The 16,113-nt window shown below is 41.7% G+C and overlaps 1 protein-coding gene across 1 annotated transcript in view; it reads left to right on the forward strand.

Moving 5' to 3' along the window:
• The first annotated feature begins 2,436 nt into the window (after positions 1–2,436).
• The window catches only part of LOC126260071 (trypsin-2-like), a 102,805-nt gene continuing 89,128 nt past the window's right edge, over positions 2,437–16,113 (forward strand). Inside the window, exon 1 of the mRNA XM_049957270.1 lies at positions 2,437–2,484. The gene's annotated coding sequence lies outside the window, so the exon portion shown is untranslated. The remainder of the gene's footprint in view (positions 2,485–16,113) is intronic.

Consider the following 16,113-nt stretch of genomic DNA (forward strand, 5'->3'; position numbering starts at 1 on the left):
CAGGTTGAGCGTTGGAGCTGAATACGACGTATCCAGTCTCCGGACTGGAAGGCATACACAACACCGACCTCATAAGCCTGGAGCTACGTTACAATGGATTCGCGTGCAGTGCTGCTGCTCACGTGGAGCTTGGGTCACTGCGATGGGCGCGTTAAACAATAAGCTCTTGTTGGCGACAAGTATAGCGAACAATGAGGTAGCGTGTGCCGGAAGGACACCTTCTCAGAATTACCAGTGAACCCAAAGGAAATGAGAAAACATTTAAAACATGGTTTAAGAAATTTAAAATTTTCCCCTGCTCACGCCATACAGATTAACAAATGTAACGATAAATAACAGACTAAGACAATAGCACAGCATGGACGTGCAATTATGTAATATAAATATTTGTGAATGTATTTATGTGTATCAATTTGCAGAGCACAAAGAAATGAAACTTTGTAAATCTACTTGTAGTAGCATAATTGTATTAAAACTAAATTGCCTTGCACCATGTGACCAGACTACGAGCCACAATGTAAATAAGGCTAGTATGTACCGTCTCGCTAAATAATGAGACTTACTTCCGACAGTGTACAGTAGGTGGGCATTTGTGATGTACCTTTTGCATTTCTTGTTTTTATGTTTTCGATTTCTTCAAAAGCAAAGAGAAGATCAAGCGACAGCCCAGCGTAGAACCGGCGCCTACCTTCATGTATTTTTGATTTTCAAAAGTTAAAAAACAAAAAATGTTCTACCTCTTCCTCGGTGAGAGGAAGGACTCGCTCTCTGTTAATGACGTAGGTAGACGCACGTTAATTTAGAACGTAATCAGCGGTAGCCATTTTGGGTTGAGAGAATAAGTAAAAAAGTATGTATTTTTGATGTGTGTAGAAGAAGTAATACATTCGTATTTCACCAGTGAAAAATTGAGTTACTATTCCGAGTAGTACTGTAATATATAAAAATCCAAGAAGCCCACCGCTGTACTTTGGAGCTACTACGAAGATCCGATTACAAAAGGAATAATGGACACGGGCAAGATTTTTTAGGTGGATACGGCGATCAGACGTAGTATTATTAATAGTTAAGCATAAATCTACAACAAGAGAAAGACTATTTCGTTAATCTGGAACTAACATAGAAAGCTTCTTTACCCATTACAGGTATAGCTCATCTCATTGTACCTGTCCGACTCGCCGAAAAATTAGTCTATTTATTTTCATGTATCTTAACATTTATTATTATTACATATTTTTTATTGTATTACAGTCGCTGCATAAAACAGCTACAAGGAGGACACCAGCAGAAGCTGGAAAAAATTGGCTAGATGCGAGTAGGACTAGCCCTCTGAGGGTTCCGTACAAACTTAATTATGTATATCGTTTTCCATTCTGGGAAACGAGAATATCGACGATTTTTGCCTGTTATCGACACTGATACAGACAAGAAATCCGTCGCTGGAATTCTGAGCCTTTTGAGATTCTTTTGATTTTAAGTTGTAAATCGGGTAAAAAACGACTAAAGATATATGTTTTTGTGGGTTTATCATTTACTTGTGCTGCGAAACGTTGCTTCTTGCTAAATATCATGATTCTAGGTAGATGCGGAGTACCTTACAGGTTTTAACGAGTAAGTTGGTCACTGACAAAAAATATGACCTAGAAGGTCGTATCTTTTGATTGCATTGACTTATAGGCTTACTTTTTTTTACATTACAGGATGACTATAGATCTATAGATCTAAATAAATTTCAGTTTCGTAGGTCTACCTATTATGGAGGGAAAGTGGTCTTAACGGACGGACAGACAGACACCCAGTCGGACAATCATGGACAAAATAACTTTTTTCGTTTGATGTAATTACGGATAAACACTTCTCCGATCTTTTTCGTTACTTGTATTTTAAATTCTTGCTTCCTGCCAAATTTTAGGACCTATGTGGGTGGAAAGTATCCTATAGGTTTTGATGAGTGATATTGTGAGTGTCTAAACTTGTGACGTAAACGGCCATATTTTTTGATTAGATCGACTTAGAAGCTTAAGTTTTCAAAATCGGCAAGGGAACATACATCTTAGTATGTGACATAAACCTCAACTTGATAAGGATACCCGTTCCTGAGAAAAAAGGATGTCTCAGCAGACGGACAATTACACAGTCGAACAACAAATGTAAAAGAAAGACAAAAATATGTAACATAAATGGCCGCACCTCTTAACTGAATGAGAAAACATCCAGGTACACGTGCAGTGCTGCATAACATCGCATGTGCTAATCTACCCCGAGGTCACTCACAATGTACTTTTTAGCACTTGAAGAGCAGAATAACAACGAAGAACATTATATCAGATTAGATAAAGCTGTTATTGAGGGAGAAATGGCACTCGTCACAAGGTTATTGTTGAGCTTTGTATAAATGATAGCCACATCAGGTAGCGTTCCAAGTATTCACCATGATTTCGCTGATTTTGTGCTTGTTCTTGCTTTCCGCCAGCCAGTGCTACGGTAAGAGCTGAAACAGCCGTGAATTTTGTATAACAACGATGTTGCACTTCACAAATGTCGCAATACAGTTGTATCTCATCATTTTGTTAATACAGGCAGATTTAAAAAAATATTATACTCGAAAATTAACTCAAGTTTGAGTTAATATTAGTTTATAAGTCTTCGTCTCCATAATGTCGATACAGACAATGAAAACATATGTGTTGCATGTCTTTATTGCAACTGTGTTTTATAACTACAGCGTTCTTTCATGTCATTTCCATAGTGATGTTTTCGGTTTTTAAACGGTATATTCCTCTAAACAACACAGGCTTAAGGGGAATAACGGTTTACACATCTCTTTCCGTCGAAATTTGGAACGAAACTTAATAAAAAGTTATTGTTGTTTGACTGCAGTTCTGTTGATAGACTCTTGTTACACTTATGTCAGATCACATCAGGATTTATTCGCTTTATACTTAAAGTTTACTCATGTGAGAAATTTAAGCGCCGTGTCCCAAGTCTTTTTTATCTGGAGTCAACGAAGACATTGCATGCTGGCTTCTTCATAAGCAAAACTTGTTTCATGGTGCTAAGCGCCAACTCAAATGAATCACAGTACTCGTTCAAATTATCTTGTAATGCTGTTCTATCAAGATAGACTACCTTTTTTGGGGTTTCTTTCAGAAGAATATTTTATTTATCCGTTAATCAACGATCTTTAAGCCATGAAACTCCCACAGTCAATTTGTGCTGCCCTCTATTGTAAACAATATATTTTCACGCATATGCCATCTACGTGCTGATGCCATGTACTACGCAAAGCACTGTGAGTATTTTTCAGTTCTTAATTACCGTCTCAACGCACAGTGCAGTTTTCCGACTAATGAACTGAAAGATTCCCAAGCCTTTACGTGTTTCCACAAATTTTTATACACACGTCTCACGCAGGATATTTCTTCTCTCCTTTCGCTTAGAATAATTTTGTTAAATATAGCTGCGCAGCTGGGAATATTTCATCTCTTTCCTTTATAAATGTCATCATTCATGAAAATATTTTAAATGTAAGCGATTTTTGGAAGCTAGTTCTCGACCGTACTCTGCGTGGCAAAAGGTGGCACTAAAGTTTCTTTCCTTTTGTTTTACAGGTGGAATGTGGGAAGAATGACAGCCCTTAGTTCTCACTGGGTGCTGTTAGTCTAATTCTATCTTCACGCTGTGTATAGGAGGTCCATGATTATTCGTAGACTCCCTGCTGGAAGCTTTGTCTTGATATTTGCTACAAAGGAAATGCATCGTACCTTTAATCAAAAAGAGTTTTTATAATAACATCATCTCCTCATTCAGTCCCAAGGAAAGTGATGTAACTATTGACGTTGCCGTAACGTACCCCGTATGGGTCGTACAAGCATCCATTAGCAGAGTCTGTGGAACACGAATTACCATGTTCTAGTATTCTACTAGTCAATCTAAACCAGCCATTCGTTGTTTTTCGAACATACCCTTTGTCACAGTTCAAGAATACACATCAACCTCCAGTTATTTACTGGCACCTGTAGACATGGATGACTAGCTGTGACTCAACACTTCCGCGGTCGACGGCTGTTGCATTATTACGTTTGATAACTCATAACTTTAAATTTCTCTCCAGTAACAGCTAGTTGCCAGTCCTTACGTTAGCACGGTATTTTGAAAGTATCTGCCAGAAATTATTGCAGTTTCATCGGACAAAGCTACTTTACACGTAACTGATTGATATGAAAAACTGCATAGTTTGGAGCTAATACCATACCCGAATATGGGTAACGAGTAATACTTAACCTGTATTTGGTTTGACAGTAGGAAATACATATGATGCAAAATGTAGCTGGTACTTTCACAGTCCAACTGTGAAGGCAAGTTTCGTATTCACGACAGTCGAATCCAGTCTGTACTATCTGAACGAGCGAATGATTTTTGGCGGGGTAAAATTTTTTACAAACTTTAAATCTGCAGAAGTTAATGTAAGGTAACAATACTTCCAACGGCCAAGAAAGACATGCGACGACTAAGGGGAAGAAATATGAATTTCATTTTAAGAAAACTCAACAGTTTTTTAATCCACAGCAAGTCGAAAAACATTTAACGAAAGCGGTTTCAGTTTCATTTGCTTTTAGTATGTTGATAATTTTGCCACACGGCTTTGAGCATCTTGGGTTGTTTCATAGCAAGTTACGTAACAATTACATTTCATTTTTCCACATGTGAAGAATATGGAACACAACGTATAAAACACACATTAATTTTAATTAAAATGACGACGTAGTAAAATAATTCACAAAAAACCGCGACAACTATGTAAGAAACAGGACATGATTTAATTTTCAGTCCTGAGAACTTACTAATAACTGAATTGGTCAATAACATTACTGGTTATTGAGATTACATACCAAACCAACATTGCAGGTTTGGAGTAGAAGTTAAGGGGATGAACTCGTGAGAAGAATTGTAATACGCTTACCTAAAGTAATAAGAAGTAAAGGACCTAGCTTCAAATTCTCGTTGCTGGAAGAATCAAGGACTGTTAAATACATTATATTTATTTAGGGTTATTCATTAGCTGCTCAATCCTTGATTCTTCCAGCAACGAGAATTTGAAGCTAGGTCCTTCTTTTTACTTTAGGTAAGCGTATTACAGTTCTTCTCACGAATTCATACCGTTGACTTATATATATATATATATATATATATATATATATATATATATATATATATATATATATATATAACCGTGCCATCTGCAACGGAACAGCTAATCAATATGTGGTGATATTTAGTATTGGGCATTAGCCAGCGGTTGAACGCATGTCTCTGTTCCTAGCTAATGGTCTCCTAAAGCTGGATACGTCATCAGACGATATGAAGAATCAGACAGCAGTTCCAGAGTCAACGATAGGAGACAAGGTGCTAGGCACGGAAACAAGCATTAGACAACGGCCTAATGTCTACATAACAAACATTACTAATGACGTAGAAAAGCTTTTTTGGTGTATCTTTAGTGCATTCCATCGTCCAAACACACTTGTTGTGAATCAGTGTCTTATGCACATTTAGCTACTTGCCTTGCAATCTGTTTTTACCGATAGGTTGTTATCAATTTCAGTTCTCGACGGTGTATACTGAACAGCATCTTTTCATAAAAGTTATAATGTCGGCTCATCTTCTTGATCTATTTCAGGTTTCTTCCTTCCATATTGTCTGTGAACCTTACCTTTTTCTTATCTACATCTGCATTTAAACTCCGCAAATACTTTTGGTGGGGGGTACCCTGTGTAACTGTGCCACTTGCCCCTGTTGCTGTTCCAGTCGCACATTGTTAGTGGGCGGAAAGATGGCTGGTAACGCTCTGCGTGTGTTCGAATATCGCTAATGTCAACGTCTTTACGCGAGATATACGTAGGGGACTCAACATATTAGTCGACTCTTCCAGGAACGTACGCTCTAGAAACTTTAACAGTAAACCACTCGTGATACAGAAAGCCCGTCTTGACACGTCTCCCACTGGATTTGTATGAGGACCTCTGCAACGCTTTTACTCTTAACAAGTGAAACTGTAACGAAACGTGCTGATCTCTTACTGGGTTTTCTCGAAGAGACCCCACTGGTGCGGATCCCGTACTGACTCTGCAAATGATTCAAATGCCTCTAATCACTATGGGACTTAACATCTGAGGTCATCAGTCCCCTAGACTTAGAACTACTTAAACCTAAGTAACCTAAGGACATCACACACATCCATGCCCGGGGCACGATTCGAACCTGCGACCGCAGCAGCAGCGCGGTTCCGGACTGAAGCACCTAGAACCGCTCGGCCACAGCGGCCGGGGACTGACTCTGCAGTCTTCTCTGTTGATGAATTACGTTTCCTGGGGATTCTTCCAAAGAATCTCAGACTGGCGTCTGCCTTACCCGTGGTTAATGTTATGTGGTCGTTCCATATGCATACTCCTAGGTCTTCTACGGGGGTAACTGCTTCCAGTGACTGATCTGCGTTCGTGTAGTTATATGATATAGAGTCTTCATTTTTGTGTGTACTCAGAACTTTCCATTTTTGGTTGTGCTACTGCTTGGACCAAACGTCAGTCCATGTCTCCTGCATTTCGCTACAAACTTCCGGCGTTCCAATTCCTATGTAGAGAATACCAACATCCGCGCCTGATGGAAGTTCTGACGTGATCCGCTGGGTCAGTTAGATACTGGATATTGTGAGAAGTAATGCTCCTGTAGCACTCTGTTGGGGTTCGTCCGAAGTTACTTTAACGATGAAAATGACGGGAAGTTATCTGTTTGAAACTCTTAAGTCCAATCTCACAGCTGTTCTGGTATTCCGTACGCTCGTATTCTGCTCATTAGGTGGCATTGTGGAATTGTATCCAACGCCTTCCGGACGTCAAGGAAGTCGGCATCAAACTGAGTGCCTCTGTCTACCGCTCTCTGGGTCTCGTGAACGAACAGAGCGAGTTGGGTTGCACACGATCGTTGTTTTCGAAGCCCGTGTTGATTACTGCGGGGGAGATCCTCGGTCTCCCGAAATGTCATAATAACCAAGCCTAAAATATAATTCAAAATTCGACAGTATGCTTATGTCAGGGATATACGGCTTCAGTACTGACCGTCTGTTAGATCATTCTTTTTGAAAACATGAATGACTTGAGCTTTTCTGCAATCACCACGAACACTACGTTCATACAGAGACCGGGCCAAATATCTCACGAAATAAGCGTCAAACGAAAAAACTACAAAGAAGGAAACTTGTCTAGCTTGAAGGGAGAAACCAGATGGCGCTATGGTAGGCCCGCTAGATGGCACTGCCATAGGTCAAACGGATATCAACTGTGATTTTTTTAAAAATAGTAACCCCCATTTTTATTACATATTCGTGTAGTACGCAAAGAAATATGAACGTTTCAGTTGGACCACTTTTTTCGCTATGTGATAGATGGCGCTGTAATAGTCACAAACATATGGCTCACAATTTTAGAGAAACAGTTGGTAACAGGTAGAATTTTTAAATTAAAATACAGAACGTAGGGACGTTTGAACATTTTATTTCGTTTGATCCAGTGTGATACATGTACCTTTGTGAACTTATCATTTCTGAGAACGCATGCAGTTACAGCGTGATTACCTCTAAATTAATGCAATAAATTAATGCAATAAATGCTCAGAATGATGTCCGTCAACCTCAGTGCATTTGGCAATACGTGTAACGACATTCCTCTCAACAGCGAGTACCTGCACATTTATTGACAATGCGCTGACGCATGTTGTCAGGCGTTGTCGGTGGATCACGATAGCAAATATCCTTCAACTTTCCCCACAGAAAGTAATCCGGTGAACGTGCGGGCCATGGTATGGTGCTTCGACGACCAATCCACCTGTCATGAAATATGCTATTCAATACCGCTTCAACCGCACGCGTCCTATGTGCCGGACATCCATCATGTTGGAAGTACATCGCCATTCTATCATGCAGTGAAACATCTTGTAGTAACATTGGTAGAACATTACGTAGGAAATCAGCATACATTGCACCATTTAGATTGCCATCGGTAAAATGGGGACCAATTATCCTTCTTCCCAAAATGCCGCACCATACATCAACCCGCCAAGGTCGCTGATGTTCCACTTGTCGCAAACATCGCGGATTTTCCGTTGCCCAATAGTGCACATTATACCGGTTTACGTTACCGCTGTTGGTGAATGACGCTTCGTCGCTAAATAAAACACGTGCAAAAAATCTGTCATCGTCACGTAATTTCTCTTGCGCCCAAGGGCAGAACTGTACACTACGTTCAAAGTCGTCGCCATGCAATTCCTGGTGCATAGAAATATGGCACGGGTGCAATCGATGTTGATGTAGCATTCTCAACACCAACGTTTTTGAGATTCCCGATTCTCGTGCAATTTGTCTGCTACCGATGTGCGGATTAGCCGCGACAACAGCTGAAACACCTACTTGGGCATCATCATTTGTTGCAGGTCGTGGTTGACGTTTCACATATGGCTGCACACTTGCTGTTTCCTAAAATAACGTAACTATCCGGCGAACGGTCCGGACACTTGGATGATGTCGTCCAGGATACCGAGCAGCATACATAGCACACGCCCGTTGGGCATTTTGATCACAATAGCCATACATCAACATGATATCGAACTTTTCCGCATTTTAACATGGGTAATGTATCACGAAGCAAATACCGTCCTCACTAGCGGAATGTTACGTGATACCACGTTTGTGACTATTACAGCGCCATCTATCACAAAGCGAAAAAAGTGGTCCAACTGAAACATTCATATTTCTTTACGTACTACACGAATATGTAATAAAAAATGGGGGTTCCTATTTTAAAAAACGCAGTTTATATCCGTTTGACCTATGGCAGCACCATCAAGCACACCAACTATAGCGCCATCTGGTTTCCCCCTTCAAGCTAGACGAGTTTCGTCCTTTTTAGTTTATTCGTTTGATGCTTATTTCGTGAGATATTTGGCCCGGTCACTATCAATGGACCACCCTGTGTACAACTGCTAAGGCAAGGCCAAGTTCCTTCTCATACTCTGTATAAAATCGTACTGGTATAACATCAGGTCCAGTGTCATTTCTTCTCTTGAGCGATTTCAGTCCATTTCGTACGTCGTGGCCATTTATATCGGTGTCTGCCATTTTGAAGTTCTTGCAACTATATAAAGAAGAAACTACATTGCGATCATCCTCTGTGAAACAGTTTTGGAAAAGGTTCTTTCAGTCTTGTCGTTCTCCGTTTCAGTGCTATGAAGGTCACAGTGCGTCTGGACTGGTGGCTTCGGTGCGTTTACTGGTTTTGCGAGACCAAATTTGTCTAGTATTTTATGTCATGCCGATAGATAGAATTTTACTTTCTAATTCATAGAATGCTTCACGTATTGCCCTCCTTACTCTAAGTTTGGATTTGTTTTGTTTTTGTTGACTGTGAGAATTTTGCTACGTTTAAATTTGCGGTGAAACTCCCTTAGCTCTTTCCTTTCTAAGAAGGGCGTGCTGAAAAATAATGCCTCCGAATTCGTTATTCTGTTCTCAATATCGATTGAGGATCATATGTCATGCATGTAACTCGGTCGATTTTCCCTGATTCGCTAACGCAAATTGCAACCCTCCACCGGTAGAAAGCTCCGAATTTTATCGTGTAAGAAGCCGGTGTGTAATGTCGCTACGGCGGTGCGTGAGAAACTGAAATTACGAATTTGAAGAGTTCGGACATAAGTGAGCGCCCTCTCCTCCAGCAAGACAATGCCAGGCCACGTAGGAGCGCTGTGACATCTGCAGTAATCCGTCGCCTTTGCTTTCACTGTCATCGATCAACCTGCACAAATTGCCCCTTCCGATTTTCATCGGTTTTCTAAAATTAAAACACATCTTCTAGGACTTAGTTTTGATAGGGATGACGCCGTACAAGCAGAGGTGAGGTTGTGGCTCCGTCAAAAATGTCAAACATTCCTCAGTGGCGGTATCAGCAAATTGGTCTCCCGTTGCTACAAACGTGTTCGTCGCCAGGGTGACTATGTTGAGAAATAAATATGTAGACATGTTAACAAAGTTCGTTTCATTTAAAAATCTTTATGAGTTTAAATATAAAAAATTTGGAGCCATTATTTTTCAGCACAACCTTGTAACACGGTAGTCGAACCGCGGTGTGTCATTTCCATCACTCACAATTTCGCACACCTACAAATAAACTAACTCATTTGTAAAGTCGTGTCAGCAGCAGCCTGGGGACGGGACGGTAACTGTCTGGTCTGGCTGCTGATAGCCTCTCAGAAATGCTGCAAGATGATACGAAATGCTCCCAGGTGCCAGGCTCTGATGTGGAGGGGTTACAATGTGCCTGGTGCACATTACAGCTATCCCCTCTTGTTGTGTTGACATGGTCGACTGGAACCACGACGCCTAGTTTTGCTGCCCTCACATTACCATTCAATCCGACGTATAGCTACTGCCACATTGGAATAACTCAGACAAGCAAAAGTGCACGATTAAACCGGCCTGCCAAAGGTATATCCCGTATGGGATGTCTTTTAAACTATGTCAGGTGCTTATGATGCCGGTTCATTCCGTACGTGGCATTTCCGTGTCCTTGACACTGAGCACGCGACATACGTGTATGCCTCTGTTCAAGCCCCTCGCATACAATAATAGGCCTGGTTGCAATACAGAACACGAACAACACTAATGCAGTCTGATGGACTTTCTACAGGCACAGAGAACTGCAACTGTTCATTTACCTACCTGCCGGTGTAGTGTAGGGGAGAGGGTTGTACCTTGGAACACTTTTGAGACTTTTAATTCTAGTCATCCCTGCGATAGAGGTTTAATATCAACTACACTGCCAAAAAAACTGGAACAGGCAAGCGTATGCAAATACAGAGGTATGTTAACAGGCAGAATACGGCGCTGCCCTTGGCAACCCCTATATAAGACAAAAAGTGTCTGGTGCAGCTGTTAGATCGGTTACTGCTGCTAAAACGTCAGGTTATCAAGATTTTTAAGTCAGTTTGAACATAGTGATATATCCGGCGCATCAGCGATGGGACACAGCATCTCCGAGGAGGCGATGAAACGGTGATTTTCCTGTACGACCATTTCACAATTGTGAATATCAGGAATCCGGTGAAACATCAAATCTCCGACATTACTGCAGCCGAAGAAGATCCTGCAAGAACGGGACTAACGACGAATGAAGAAATCGTCCAACGTGACAGAAGTGCAACCCTTCCGCAAATGGCTGCAGATTTCAATGTTGAGCCATCAGCAAGGTTCAGCGTGAGAAAACATTCAACGAAACATCGTCCATATGGGCTTTCGGAGCCGAAGACCCACTCGTGTACCCTTGATAACTGCACGACATAAAGTTTTACTCCTAGCCTGGACCCGACAAGACCGACAATGAACTGTTGATGACTGGAAACATGTTGCCTGGTCGGAAGAGTCTCACATTGTATAGAGCGGATAGACGTGTACGGGTATGAAGAAGATCTCTTCAATCCATGAAACCTGCATGTCAGCAGCGGACTGTTCAAGCTGATGAAGGCTCTGTAATGGTGTGGGGTGTGTACAGCTGGAGTGATGTGGGTCTACTGACACGTGTAGATAAGACTCTGACAGATCCTGTCTGATTACCTACTTCCATTCATGTCGAGTGTCCATTCCGACAACCTTGGGCAATTCCAGCAGGATAATGCGACACCCCATACGTCCAGAATTTGCTACAGAGTGGGCCCAGAAAGTTCTGAGTTTAAACACTTCCGCTGGCCACCAAACTCCCCAGAAATGAACATTATTGAGCATATCTCGGATGCCTTGCAACGTACTGCTCAGGAAAGATCTCCACCCCGTCGTACTCTAATAGATTTATGGACGGCTCTGCAAGCCCCATGTGTCAATTCCCTCCAGCACTACTTCAGACATTAGTCGAGTAGATTCCACGTAGTGCTACGGCACTTCTGTGGGCTCGCGGTGGCTCCACACGATGTTTGGCAGATGTATAAGTTTCTTTGGCTCTTCAGTGTACTTTTTCATTTCATTTTAAAATTGTTTCATTCGCTTTTTATGTATCGCGGTCTTTTTATGAATTTACAGAAATTATTCCGAAAAAAAAGGTTTTTCCATATGTGATTACAAGTCCCGAAGCACAACACTGTTATGTACTTACAAGGGAGGCTAGGCTAGTTATCGCGGACAACTGAACAGATTTTCTTTGTTACTGCCTAGAAACCAAACCTCTCTGCCGATTGAAGCTCCTATACAGCAACGATATTGACACCAGTGGGAGGAATATGTGAGGTGGTAATGTGTTTCCCCTCTCTTCTAAAATCGCCCATTTATGTATTGTATTGCAAGCAGCACAATGATCACAATACGTCAGACGGGTTTGTGTTCGTCGTTAGAGTAGAGCAGATTATCTTCGCACTGCGGAAGTGTGTTTACAGAGTAAGTGTTTCACCTTGCATAATGAGAATTGCAATAATTGTGAAACAGTTAGTGGATTGCTTTGGCACTGCGTACGATGTAACTACAGGGGAGGGGTTGCTATCTACGAACAAATAAAGCAGAGGTAATAGCAGAGGTTACTACACCTTTAATGGATGAAGAATCAGACTTCAGTTGAACATAATAATAGTTCCATGGCAGCCAGGGGTGGATTTTTAGGGAAGCACCGGTTCGTCTTACCAGCCATCACTCCAAGAAATCGAACGGAGTTCCCAGAAGATTATCTGATCGATGCGTACAAGATATGGACAAATCAGCCAAGGAGAAAAGAAGGAAATGTTGATGCAGTGTTTACGTCGTCCTGGATTATCAACTGACATGATACCGTGGCTGAAAATTGCAGCCGGCCGGGGTGGCCGAGCGGTTCTAGGCGCTACAGTCTGGAACCGCGCGACCGCTACGGTCGCAGGTTCGAATCCTGCCTCGGGAATGGATGTGTATGATGTCCTTAGGATAGTTAGGTGTAAGTTGTTCTAAGTTCAAGGGGACTGATGACCTCAGAAGTTATGTCCCATACTGCTCAGAGCCATTTGAATTTGAAAATTGCAGCACTGACGGCACAGAAAAAGAAAATATGGAGCAAGACTGTCTTAGAAAACTTCGGAAACAGGCTGAAAGACCGTAATTCGTCCAACCTAAAAATTTTGCGGCGTCTGATAAACTATGGATTAAGTGATCATTTTATAGCAAAGGGACAGGAAAAGCCGTAATAATAATGACCGCATATTGCGACATTAGGCACTGAAAACATTGAGTTGACCCTCACAGCTCACAGCAGTTCAAAGCTTCCAGTTCACGGATAAAGATACACTACTGGCCATTAAAATTGCTACACCACGAAGATGACTTGCTAAAGACGCGAAATTTATAAAACAGAAAGACGATGAAGTGATATGCAAAGGATTAGTTTTTCAGAGCATTCACACAAGGTTGGCTTCGGTGGCGACACCTACAACGTGCTGGCTTAAGGAAAGTTTCCAACCGATTTCTCATACACAAACAGCAGCTGACCGGCGTTGCCTGGTGAAACGCTGTTGTGATGCCTCGTGTAAGGAGGAGAAATGCGTACCATCACGTTTTCCACTTTGATAAAGGTCGGATTGTACTCTATCGCGATTGCCGTTATCGTATCGCGACATTGCTGCTAGCGTTGGTCGAGATCCAATTACTGTTAGCAGAATATGGAATCGGTGGGTTCAGAAGTGTAATACGAAACGCCGTGCTGGATCCCAACGGCCTCGTATCACTAGCAGTCGAGATGACAGGCTTCTTATACGCATGGCTGTAACGGATCGTGCAGCCACGTCTCGATCCCTGAGTCAACAGATAGGGACGTTTGCAAGACAACATCCATCTGCACGAACAGTTCGACGACGTTTGCAGCAGCGTGGACTATCAGCTCGGAGACCATGGCTGCCGTTACCCTTGACGCTGCATCACAGACAGGAGCGCCTACGATGGTGTACTCAACGACGAACCTGGATGGACGAATGGCAAAACGTCATTTTTTCGGATGAATCCAGGTTTTGTTTACAGCATCATGATGGTCGCATCCGTGTTTGGCGACATCGCAGTGAACGCGCACTGAAAGCGTGTATTCGATATCGCCATACTGGTGTATCACCCGGCGTGATGGTATGGGGTGCCATTGTTTACACGTCTCGGTCACCTCTTGTTCGCATTGACGGTACTTTGAACAATGGACGTTACATTTCAGATGTTTTACAACCCGTGGCTCTACCCTTCATTCAATCCCTGCGAAACCCTACATTTCAGCAGGATAATACACGACCGCATGTTGCAGGTCCTGTACGGGTCTTTCTGGATACAGAAAATGTTCGACTGCTGCCCTGGCCAGCACATTCTCCAGAACTCTCACCAATAGAAAACGTCTGGTCAATGGAGGCCGAGCAGCTGGCTCGTCACTATACGCCAGTCACTACTCTTGATGAACTGTGGTATCGTGTTGAATCTGCAAGGGCAGCTGTAGGTGTACACGCCATCCAAGCTCTGTTTGACTCAATGTCCAGGCGTATCAAGGCCGTTATTACACCCAGAGGTGGTTGTTATGGGTACTGATTTCTCAGGATCTATGCACCCAAGTTGCGTGAAAATGTAAGCACATGTCAGTTCTAGTATAATATATTTGTCCATTGAATACCCGTTTATCATCTTGCTGTAGCAATTTTAATGGCCAGTAGTATATATAAACTGATGAATTAGATGGTGTGTCGGAAAACAGTCTACGAAGTTAGCTAGCGATTGGTTGAAAGGGATGGCGATATTCAACAAATACATTCGTGAGAGATATCAGGTGCCTCACTGAGGAAAAACCTCTGACGTCAGATTAATATTTGGCAATGTGAAGGAAAGTAAATATGTCTCTGGTGCAGTTGGGTCCAAAGCTGCAACAATACACTATTATGACTTTGTGTTAATGGCTGAGACCGTAATGGATGGAACGCTGCTACCCCATATGTATGTCCTTGTATCGGAACCAACTGACCATTTTTCTGCAAATTTTAATATAAATTTACCGAATATCATAGCGTTCGCTAGAAAAATCTACCTATATAACGAAGAGGAATTTAAACGCCTTTGTAAATCAAGTAATGTGGCCAGATAGACAAGAAGCTAAAGCCATTCATCTGTTTGACTCCTGGACAGCCAATAGAGAAGAACTGTGCAACTGTACAGTTCTTGAAGGCGTTGAATTGATGAAGAAACTGATTGCGGCAAAGCAAACAGACACTGTGTAATCAGCCAACGTTTCTTTATCCCGTCCATACAAAAATTTTGTGAAATTTATCACAGATACAATTATGGTACCTTCTGATAATGTCGTTAACATACGCCATAGACACCACATTTTACGCCTTCAGTCGTTTGTGTGTTTCTAGTTCTCGGTGGCACAATTCTTCAACTTCACCAAATATGAATTTTTCCAGTGCAGCTACATCAAATATTTTGACCACAGCTTCGAAGAATTATTAATGAAGAGTGTTTCCATGACAACAGTGACTAAGATGTTTCCATCAAACGTCCACACTGCGAGAAATGTCCATGCATTATTCATGCTGTTATTGTTGATCTGCGTATTTCTTGCTTCTGGTAGTGTTGTCAAGTAATCCATTTTTGTAACAAATCATTCGTACTTGCAGTATTATCATTGCAACATCGCCAACTGATATTTCCTGTTCTAACAGTTTATAGCAGCTACAATTTTTAAAGTGTATGTATATTTTATAGCTTCATCAACTGCTCAATATAAGAATATAATTTGCGTGAGAGCATATCGTGACTTCCCTGTGTTAGGAGCAAATGTACTATTCAAATGTGAAATTGTTGCAATTTAGAAGACCTAGTCAGTGCTCTATTTAATAGTTTATATGTTACATTATTGCTCTGTCACACACCAATAAGTAGTAAGTGAAATGAAATCAAGCAGTAGTATTACCATAAACGATTTACAAGCTCAGGGATTGTAATATGTCAGAACGACTGAGAGGCAAGGCTTGGGAGAGCGGGGTGACTCATGCCAAACCGTGCAGAGAAACATCCGAGAGGGTGTCACTGATTTTGTT

Source organism: Schistocerca nitens, chromosome 5 (genome assembly GCF_023898315.1).
Source record: "Schistocerca nitens isolate TAMUIC-IGC-003100 chromosome 5, iqSchNite1.1, whole genome shotgun sequence".
Classification (NCBI taxonomy): domain Eukaryota; kingdom Metazoa; phylum Arthropoda; class Insecta; order Orthoptera; family Acrididae; genus Schistocerca; species Schistocerca nitens.